Source organism: Accipiter gentilis, chromosome 6, assembly GCF_929443795.1.
Source record: "Accipiter gentilis chromosome 6, bAccGen1.1, whole genome shotgun sequence".
Lineage (NCBI taxonomy): Eukaryota > Metazoa > Chordata > Aves > Accipitriformes > Accipitridae > Astur > Astur gentilis.
The window spans coordinates 44,019,168-44,029,513 of record NC_064885.1 but is presented as its reverse complement, the minus strand read 5'-3'; the positions used below and the strand labels follow the sequence as shown (position 1 = coordinate 44,029,513).

Here is a 10,346-nt window from a genome sequence, read left to right as displayed (position 1 = left end):
CTGGGAGTTTGGGAACGTCAGCGCAGCGGTAGCCGTGAAGCACCAGCACTATTTCCTTTTCCCAGGCAGAGCAAAGCAGAGCCCAGCTCTCCTGCCCCTCACGGAGCAGCTCCCAGCTGAGCGAGGCTGTGCCGCCGCTGCCTTCCCACCGTGCGCCCGTGGCACTCACCGCTCCGACCCTCCAGCCGCCCTCTGCTCCCGGCGTCCCGCTCCCTCCGTGCCACTCCGCGCCGGTGGCACGCATCCGTCCTCCCGGCGTGCTCCGGGGACAAGGAGGGAGTCTGAGCCTCCGACCTGCTCGGCAACAGGCCTGCTCCCTCCCGCATCCGCACCACCCGATGCCATAGCCCGCTCCCCCGGCGCTGCCCCGCAGCCTGCCCGCAGTCCTGCCCGCAGTCCTGCCCGCAGTCCTGCCTGCTTGGGCCGCTCCTTCGGGGGGATGTGAACCCTTGCTTCTCTTTGGGTGGAAAAGAGGTTTTCGTCGGGGTCTCCCACGTCCTGGGTGGCAGCTCGGATCTCCGGGCTAGCACAGAAAGGGGCAGCAGCTGCTCCCACCGCGCCGAAGAGCAAAGCGCGAGCACATGCCGGTGCTTTTGAGGGGGGAAAAAGGGAGAGAAGACAGAGCCAGCCGGCGAGGGTGGGCAGCTGGTGCCGACCTCGGCTGAGCCCTTCTCTGCGTGCTGGCTGCTCCGGCCCTGCTCGGGGGAGCTGCCTGTGCCAGGCTCACAACGCGGTGTTCCCCGCTCCGCTCCACCAAGGCCACGCCGAGTGTTTTCCCTGGCTCCGGCCCTGCAGGGACCTGTATTTTTCGGGGCTCCTGCTCTCTGTGGCTGTTTGCACTGTACAGGACACCCTAGCCAAACTTTACTCCCATTCAAATGACAAGCCCCCTCTTAATGCACAGCAACTCCAAACGTTAGGTTTAAAACAGATGAGTGCAGCAGTCAGGCAGATCTTTATTGGTTTGAGAAGCCGGGAGGGAGAGTCAGACCTGGAGGGCAGTGCTTGCAAACCCCCACCACCCCCGGCTTGTGACTCGCGCTGACATGTGTGGAAGAGGAGGATGAGGAGGGATTGCTCTTCCTTCCTCTCCAGCACAGGCTTCAGACTGGTCTCTGCCGGCGAACAGCATGAGCCGGGCTTAGCTGGGTGCAGGTCACGGTACTCCCCGAGCCAGCAAACACAATGCGAACACAGCTGCAGGCAGCGAGGTGGAGTGTTGAACTTCAACACTGGATATACAATTATTACGGGATTTGTGTTTTGTGGTTACACGGGATTTGTGCCGCTGGGTGAGGAAGCTGGGCAGTGCTGCACTCTGCCTCCAGCAAAGTCTGCGGCCGGCTCTGCTCTCATACCAACTGAAAATCCTCTCTCCTTGTACTTACGTAAATCCTCCAACTAACAGCTCAGGTAAATAAATACAGCATTTATTCATGTACCTGGTGGCTGTGACCAACAGCTAGACCCACAAGGAAAGAGGTTCCAGTTCACGAGGGGTTCGGAGATAGGGTTGCAGGCTTGCCTGGTGTGGGGGGGATAAAGAAGAAGAATTGCTTTTAAAGCTGGTCATTGCTCACTTACTTCAGAAAGAATTTTGGTCCCACACCACAATTTACACCGAATCCTTTTCTGTTATTGGGTTAAAAACAAAACGGCGGCAGACATATCAATAAAGTGGCATTAGGCCATAATCTCCGGTGCTTAGGACACTCCCAGGACTCAGTATTTGCAATTTGGGGTAACTCAGTGAAAGCCAGTGGAGGCATGCATGAAAAGTGGTGGCAGTGCTCGTGTGAATGAGACAAAGCTCTGTGTGTGTCACATCCTCACGTGAGCGTTCACGTGCATGACCGGAAAGGGGAGCCTCTCCGAAATCCCCTTGTCAGCTCCGTGATCTGCAACTGTGTCCGTCCCTTTGCTTTGGCTACTCTCAACTGCGATCTTGCCTTAGTGGTTGGAAAGTTTCAAGTACATAAATGCGACAGTTATGAAGGTAAAGAGACAAGGGCTCACCTCTTTGGATGTTCTCCAGTTTGAATGTTCAACATATTTTTTTTGTTTGACAGACTGCTCACATACCCCCACCAGAAGGCTAAACCTGTTTGTTAATCTGACTCTTTTTGTCACCTTGTTTGGCTAAGAGAACTGATTTTAAAATAGACAAGACTGTAAACAGGAATAGCAAACAGTGCTTGAAACCTCCCGACGGGTTGCTGAGCTGCTCAGTGTTCCCATTGTTCCAGCCTGCGAGGAAGCAGTGGCTGGAATTACAGCTGCATGTGTCAGACGGGACCTTCCCAGCTTCAAACCCTCCGGGCTGGGGGAGACTTTTGTTTGCAGATGTAAAACCTCAGCCTGCATTTGGCCTTCCTGCTCCCTTCACTAGATAACCCTGTTTAGGGCAATTTGCTTAACTTTGTTCTGAGCGGTCAGCAGTCCCGTCTGCTAAGGAAGGATCCTGAGGGGATTAGTGTTAGCACAGAGGCTTTGCAATAGACCTTCAAACACAATACACAGATGGAGCTTAGCTTGACACTAACAAACCACTAAAATGACCCGTACATTTGAATAAAATGTTTATAAGATTTTAAGTATTCTCATACCTTTAATACCCTGCATGAGTGATCCTCATTCCCAGGGCACTGTGAAGAAACAAGCCAAAAGGCCTTCGGGAGGGAAGGACGGGGCTGGCTCACCCACCGCACGGCAAGCAGCAGCAGCTCCTCAATCCACCTTGGAAATCTTTCTCCTTCTGTGCCAGCCCGCGTCCAGAGGAAAAAGGCTGAAAACACAGGGGAAACCACCGTAAATTCCCATGACTGTCTGATGGGGGTAAAGGATTATTTGAGATTTCAAGGAACATTGACGCTTTTTTATTAAGGTGGTGCAAGGAATTTTAAATTGTCTTCTGCACAGGCTCTCAGCTGCCCTCTCGAGACACTGATCTGATTTCGGCTGAAATCCCTGTATCCAGTTGTATATGGACTTGCTGGGCAGCCCCTTAAGTGTTTGTGACCAAACAGAGGCTGATCAGCACAGAATTTGCCCCCATGCAAGAAAACCAAAGTAAAGCTGGGCTGGATTTGTAAGCCATTCACTGAAGTTAATGAGAGTCTTTTTCTAGTAAAATAAAATTTAGCTCCACGTGATTGAGCAATCCCAGAAATGCAAAGACGGTGCAAAACCAAACTCTTCTCAAGGGTAGATTGCTAATGTGCTTATTGCAGTGCTAATGCTAGAACTATGAAATTAAGTACGGTCTGTGGCCATATCTATATTTCTGGCTTATTCCCATAGCCAAATCAAAGTCTGAAATTTATTGTCACCCAGCCCTTTGCAGGCTGAGGTTAAAGTAACTGCACTGACTCTAGTTCATGCAGCTTACATGAATCAGGCTCTGCAAGCATCGGTCATCAGGCAAGCCCCTTCTTCGTCCCTTGGACATGTGAAGCGCATAAGTCTGTTTTCTGGAAACCTTCCTTCACCTTCGCTCTTCTCTGGCGGTAGGTATTTGAGCTGGAAGGTCTCCAAACAATTTAAATAATTGCTTTTCTAATTATCTTCCCCATGGGAGATGAGGGATGCTGGCTAGGGACAGTGCCCCACTTTAAGCATGATCGCTGCTTGGGGAAGGTTACAAAAATAACCTGCCCTTCTCTCCCGAGCACTCCCACCAGAAGAGACCTGTTACCTGCAGGGCCAAGGGACATTTCAGTCTGAGTATTCTGCTGGGACGAGCAAGCACAGAAAAGGCATCATGTAAACAGCTGATGGGTCTGGTTTTTTCCTATATACCATCAGCTATAAGCCTTGCCTAAGCACAAAGCCTGGCACGCAGATACTATAATGGCAGAGAAAAAAAGATGAAGAGCAGTTCAGTTAGGCTGGAGGTGTTTCAAACACTTTGTTTCCCCCAGGATTCAGAGCAGCTCGGTACCGGTGGCCTCGTGCCATATGACCCCATCAGCTCCCCGTGGAACCGCACCATGTCCCGGTGCCCGCGCAAGCACCAAACTCACACATCTCTGACTCCTTATCCCAAAAGCATTAACTCAAAGGTGCTTAAATAGACACTTAATGATGAAATTTCAGTACATTTAGACTGGCTCAGTCAGTGCACTCTCATTTTTTATCCCGTAGACATGTCTACATGAATTTAGCACCACATTAAAATATGAGCTTTCAGATTTCTCAACATCTGTCACAATTATTTATTAAGCGTGAGATCCAGCACCATGCCGAGGACCGCGTTCAGCCCACAGTGACTGATTAAGCTCCCTGCGCCTGACTCCCACTCGCTTCATTCTCTGCCTTGATAATGTGAAAATACTGCCACACTGAGATCAGTGGAGCAGCAGGTTTTATTAATACGCAGAGAACTTTTATAAATGGTAGCTGTTAATTAGTTTTAAGAGCCTTGCTTATTTTTTTGTGTGACTTAATCCACAAACAGGACGTGGAGAGCTAAAAATGCTCATTTGTCTCCAGGCGAAACATGGCTAAGTTGTAAGAAAAGCTGGTTGATACTGCTCTGCTAGCACTCGCTAATGCCTCCTCCTGACAGCCTCCCTCCTCCGTGCAAAGAAGGAGCTGAACCGAGCCAAAGACCTTCATTCTCTGAGAACTGTTTGCACCACAGCAGTTCTACAGCTCTGGCTTCGCATAGATATCTACACGTAGCAGGTCAGTGAAAATTGGGTTTCTTTGCTTTTCCCTGCCCTGGAAGGGGTGGCTTTGTTGTTCAAAGGTGAGTTTCACCTTTGATAGGGAAATTTTCAGATAGGTTTCTTCTCGCTGATACAGACACTGATGTCTGCTCTTCTCCCAGGTGGGAAAGCAGGGCTGCATCCCACTCCCGGGCAGCAGTGGGGCTCCCCAGCCCTCGTCTGGCCCCTGGGGCTCCATCACTCAGGGACCACACACCGCAGACACCCCCTCCCCACTTCACCGGTGGTTAAATGCTCAGGTCCATGCCCTGCAGATGAATTTACAGGGCTGGGTACTTCGGGGTACTGGTTCCCCAAGCACCACGACAGCATCTTCGACAGCAGGGCTCAGGTACCGCTGGGAATCGCGGTCGTTCTGCTGCCGCTGCTCCCAGCTTTCGCCCGCCCCAGGGAGAGGACTGCGCTCTCCCAGCTGTGCCGCGTCACTGGTTTTTCTGTGCGATATTTGCACCATCCCGGAGCCGAAATCTCACCGAGTCTAGACTTGATGTTTTGCCCTTCATCAAACCTCAGGCATTTAACAAGCCCATGAAAACTGTAGAGAAAAAAAAAATTTAAAGGGAATTAAGTATAGATGAAATGTAAATAACAAGTCAGGAATGAACTTCCATAGATAAAGAGTCAGAACTGTTGAGAAGGACAAGCCCCACATCGCTGTTAAACCAAAGCTGCACCTGAGGTGAAAGGCCAGAGCTTTTATCCACTTAGTTACCAAGCCTCTGGTTTGAAGCACAAGTATAAACCCATCTGCTCAGCAGGCAGCACGCAAGAATCGAATCAATTAGCGCCATGTTACGTGACTTTGGCACCAATATGCATTTGGAGGAAATCATCTGCATTTATTACTTGCTTAAGAAAATAATACTACCTCTAGCTTATTTTCCTAATAATTATTTTTTCAGTTTGCTTCTGTAATAATTAATCAAAGCACTGCCTTCTTAATGAAGTGCAAAAAAGTCCCACCCATTTATCTATCCTAGAGCAGCAAAATGGCATTTGCTGTCTTAAGCAGGAAATGAGCAATTAAAAGGCAACAGGAGGTTATTTTTTATTTCCCTCTCTCCTCTAGAATAATAAGCATATCAGAGTGCATGTGCTGCGTATGTTGATTACTTGGACAATTTGAGGCAAATACTCCTTAAACACAATGGCAATAGATGTGTCCATTACAATTTGAAAAATTCCATTAGCTTTTCAAAATAACTAGGTTTATATCTCTTCCAGAGCACAGTCTAAGCAAAAACCTTTTAAACTAATCAATAAGAAGAAAAATAAATTAATTTTCCCAGACTGCTTCAACATGAAGGGGTGCAACAGTGCAAATACATACAATTGATCATTTAGCTAGGCTAAAGCTAACAGTTGTTAATACACAGTGTTCATCGTATTAATTCCAATCTATTCAAGATTCCTGTCAAAAACACTAAGTGGAAAAGACTAAAATCATTTGGCTTGTAAAGGACTTGGGCACAATGGAGGTTGTCTGCAATAAAAATAACAAGCACTTGGCAGTGCCTTTTGAAGGATGTGTGCATAATTCAGGGACTAAACGTCAAGAAAAAAGACACAGCCCAAATAGTAGTTCTCCACTGCATCAGTGTTATCTTGCCTTACACACGTTTGGGGGTTCGTAGAGCTCTCTCGCACCAAGGGCCATCCCTGCCACCGCTTTCGGTGAAGCCGAGACACGGGCAGGTGTGCCTATGATGACTGGTCCTGACCCTTGGGGTCCCACGGAGCATCCCGGGGTGGGGGCATCCCACGGGCATCCCTTCCCCATGGCCACAGCCTGAGCCAGGAGGCAAGAAACGCCCAGGGCAAACATGGTGGAGATTGAGAGCCACCAACCATTACTGGATAACCGAAACTGGAGTGCGGCCAGACAGAATAAATACATCTCAACATACGGGCACGTGAGGCTTGACTGCGTATGGGCTTCAGTGAAATCAGACTGACAGCGCTGTGTTTGCACAGTAACAGCATAACAGGACTCTGCTTTGACCAGGATCTGATCTTCTACCAGGATCTATGTATTTCAACCCTCAGGTGAAGACATTAGCTGTCACAGGGCAGGGGAGCACCCGCTGGGCTGCTGAAGGGCTGTTGTAATTAATCCTTGCCAGGCTGCCCCTCCGCCAGAGTGCTCTGAGTCTGAATTTTGCAAACAACTGGTCTCGCATCCCTCTGTGCCCACTGCTCCCCAAAGCGTCCTCAAACACCTGAGCGAACAGGACTTTCAGAGACTTTGGACAGTGCAAGCCTGTGCAAGAGGCATGGCTGCTGGACCACGGACTTACCTCAGGATCTTTAAGGCCTGCGCAGCCCACAGCAGTGAAAAGGAGCAGGAGAGAGAAAGAGATCAAAGTCTGAGGAAGAAAGAGTGCATGTTCACTAATGGACTTGGCCTTGCCTTGAAAAGCCCAACTTTATTGCGAATCAACACTGAAAAAAGAATATATGCACAAATTCCGAAAGGAAAAGTGAGGTTTTACTGAAGTAGCTTACTCCTATGTCATCAAATACAAATACTTAGGTTCATCCCTGTTAACTTTTGGCACCCCCAGAGAGCAATTCCGTCTGAGATGTCATTCATCTCGCCGGAGCTCCATCTGCCTGAAGCTCGTTCTTCCTCGCCATCGGTTGAGTAGCGACGGACTCTGGCAATCTGGCTTTGAACGTAAGCGTCTTCCGTAAGTGTGTAAAAGGGATGAATCTGGGTGTAAATTCATGTCTGCAGAGTTGTGCACCCACAGACTCATATTTATGTTGCCCGTGGCTAGATTTGACCTAGCTCCAGTGAGCAAGCGGAGCAGCCACGTGGCTGTGCTTGTGCCACGCTGAGAAAGGGGCATTGTTTTGGTGCTACACCTCTGGTGCAAATAGCTTGGCTTCTGGATTGGATGTACCCTACCAGCCTAGAGCACAGCCAGAGTAAGCTTGGGTCTGTCTTCACCAAGTTAGCAAAGATGAATCCTTCAGTTCTCCCGCAGCGATGGATGGCATGCTGAGGGTGGGTTGTAGTTCCTTTGGTCATCCTCCACTGCTGCCTGTTCATCATTTGATGGCTGGTTGCTACCTAACATAGTGCATGTAACTCCCTAAGCACATATGGAATAATGCTCCACACATACAGACCAGGTTTATCTAGGCACCTTTTCTTTCCATTCAGTGTACGTGTTTTATGTATACTACATATATACTACTTCTATACTACGTTATATACTACAGCCACCTACAACATCAACGGAAATGCAGAGACCTGTATCAGATCCACAGCCCACACAAAGACCTACCTTGCATCGGCCCAGCAATATCCTGATATAGCCTACGTGGCAGGGAAGGTTTCCCTGTCCCGGATCCCGTGCCACGGCTTTTGGCACACCGTGGCACCAGCTCACAAGGCAGCAGCCGTGCAGCGCAGGGGCTGAGTGTGCCGCCTGCCTCCCGCTCCCCTCCGCCGTGCGTTCCTCCCGCTCTCCCGGCGTGGCTCCGACGTGCCCTGCTAACTAAGCCGCGGAAAGCGTTTTTGCGAGATAAACGGGGACGCTTGCACGGACAGGCCAGCTGTGCTCTTGAGCAAAGTGTTGAGCAAGTCCAGCTGGAGAGGGGTGGCCAGAGCCCTGGAGCCAGCGCTTCGCCCCCCGCCTCTCTGCACAGCACAGGCTGTGGTAGGGTAGGTCAGATGGAGATCTGCGCTCATTTTCTAACCGCTCATCTTAGGTCAGCCTTTTATTCACTTTAGCAAGGAATAGAATTTAAGGCGATTAGATTGCATAATTTATGCTATCGGAAAGCATTAACATAAGCACTAACAACTAATATATTCACAGTCTTCAATAGATCGTTGGTAAGAACTATATGAATAAAATTACAGCTTTGCACAGAGCAAGTGATTTTATCTGCGTTTGTTCTAATTGCTGGGCCTTGAACATAAACAGTTGAAAGGCATCCATAGCCTGTTTTACCAGTAGTGAAACATATTCAAATGTCAGTCCAAACATTAATTAATAGATGTTCATGGTATGTAACAAATCAAACTACTTTTCAGCTAGATTGTGGGCACCAGTTCTGTTGTTTCTGCTTTGGCTACAGTAGCTGAAAATCTCTCTCTCTCTCATTCGTGTCCCTAACCAAAACAATTAGCCTGCTCTTCGCTCAGCCTGAACTGCAGCCGTGCTTAATGATGAGGAGGGAGGGGAGAAAAGCCTGTCAAACAGGATTATTCACGAAAAAAATAGCTAAGTGGATTTAAAATTGCAACCTGTCACTGCCTTCTGCAAGTCATTTAGGAAGAGCTGGAAACTAGCATAACGATTTTATCAGGAACAGAAAACCTAGGGAAGAAGGAAAAAGGGGACTTGTGGGAGGAGATTAGACGGACCTGGCTGTGCGCAGAAGTGCTGGTGGTGTGTTCGGGTCACAGCAGTCCTGATGAATGGGGGGGATGAGAATGATGCCTGTAATTCCCAGAAAGAGAATAGCAAAAGACATAGAGAATACAGATTTTTATATGTATTTTTAATATGGAATATATATATTCTATTAAGTATATAATTATATGTTATATGTATTCCATATAGAAATATACAATCTATAATGTATTTATAATACATATTTAATATATGTATCTGTAAATATATAATACCCTAGTATATATTTTTATATACATATATATGCACATATATACAACTTCCTTAAACCCAGTTGTTCCTAGGATTGTTCCTATGACAGCAGAAATAATGATGCTTCATTCCTCTTTGCCTCCTTCCTTTCCACCCCAAAGACCACTTGCAGGCAGGTTTAGGAGATTTCAGGAATCTCATGAAATAACTAATTGAAGATAAATACAATTTAATTCTCCAGTGTTCAGCTCCTTCCATAGCCTCTTAAAATCCAAAAACCTCTTGTAGCTGGCCCAGGAAGAGAAGGCAGTTTGTGGGTCAGGAATTTTGCCCCTATCCAAGGCTGTGTCTAGAAGAACTTCAGTGAGTGCTGTCCCCCTCCCGTACTGGGGAGATGGCATTCCGTAACTACTGATGGCATTCTCCAACTACTGTGAGTCCTAGACACTAATTTAAAATAAGTTAGAATATTTTAAAAATCCTTAGGGTGTCTTAAAATATGCATGATGGGGAAAAAATAATGCTAGGGCAGAAAGAATATGGACATATTGGCGGTTACGTGCCGGACAGAAAAATAAAGTGAGGACTCCTGTTGTTTCCAAAGATGACACGAAAGTGGTGACTAACTGCGAAGGCCCACGTCTTACATTCTCCTTCCACAAACTCTTCGAAAGAAAGAAATGGTGACAACACCAATGTTCTTACAAAATACAGGTAGAATATCTTTATCCTGGCCAATGCGGATATGAACTTCTATCTTCTGAAATTTACGAGCTTCAGGCAATTTGAAAGCTTTCCCTCTTGGCCATAGCAAGGCTTTCTTGCCCTAAATGAGAAGAAAAAGATGCTATCCTTCCATATCAAAAGTAATAAAAATCCTATTAGAAAATGGGAATGACTATACCTACCGTTCAGAGACAGAAGACATGAAAATCTCTTAGCATGTTGAAGATATTCCTAGATTAGAATTAAAGAACAGTATGGACAAGCTCTA

General features: G+C 47.6%; 1 long non-coding RNA gene across 1 annotated transcript; it reads right to left on the bottom strand.

Annotated features, from left to right (window-relative positions):
* Window positions 1-1,363: 1,363 nt before the first annotated feature.
* On the bottom strand, window positions 1,364-5,532 carry LOC126039449 (uncharacterized). Its single transcript, XR_007506321.1, has 3 exons — window positions 5,204-5,532; window positions 2,607-2,785; window positions 1,364-1,525 (listed from the first exon to the last, which is right to left on the bottom strand). It is a non-coding gene; the product is annotated as an uncharacterized LOC126039449 (long non-coding RNA).
* Between the last annotated feature and the right edge of the window lie 4,814 nt (window positions 5,533-10,346).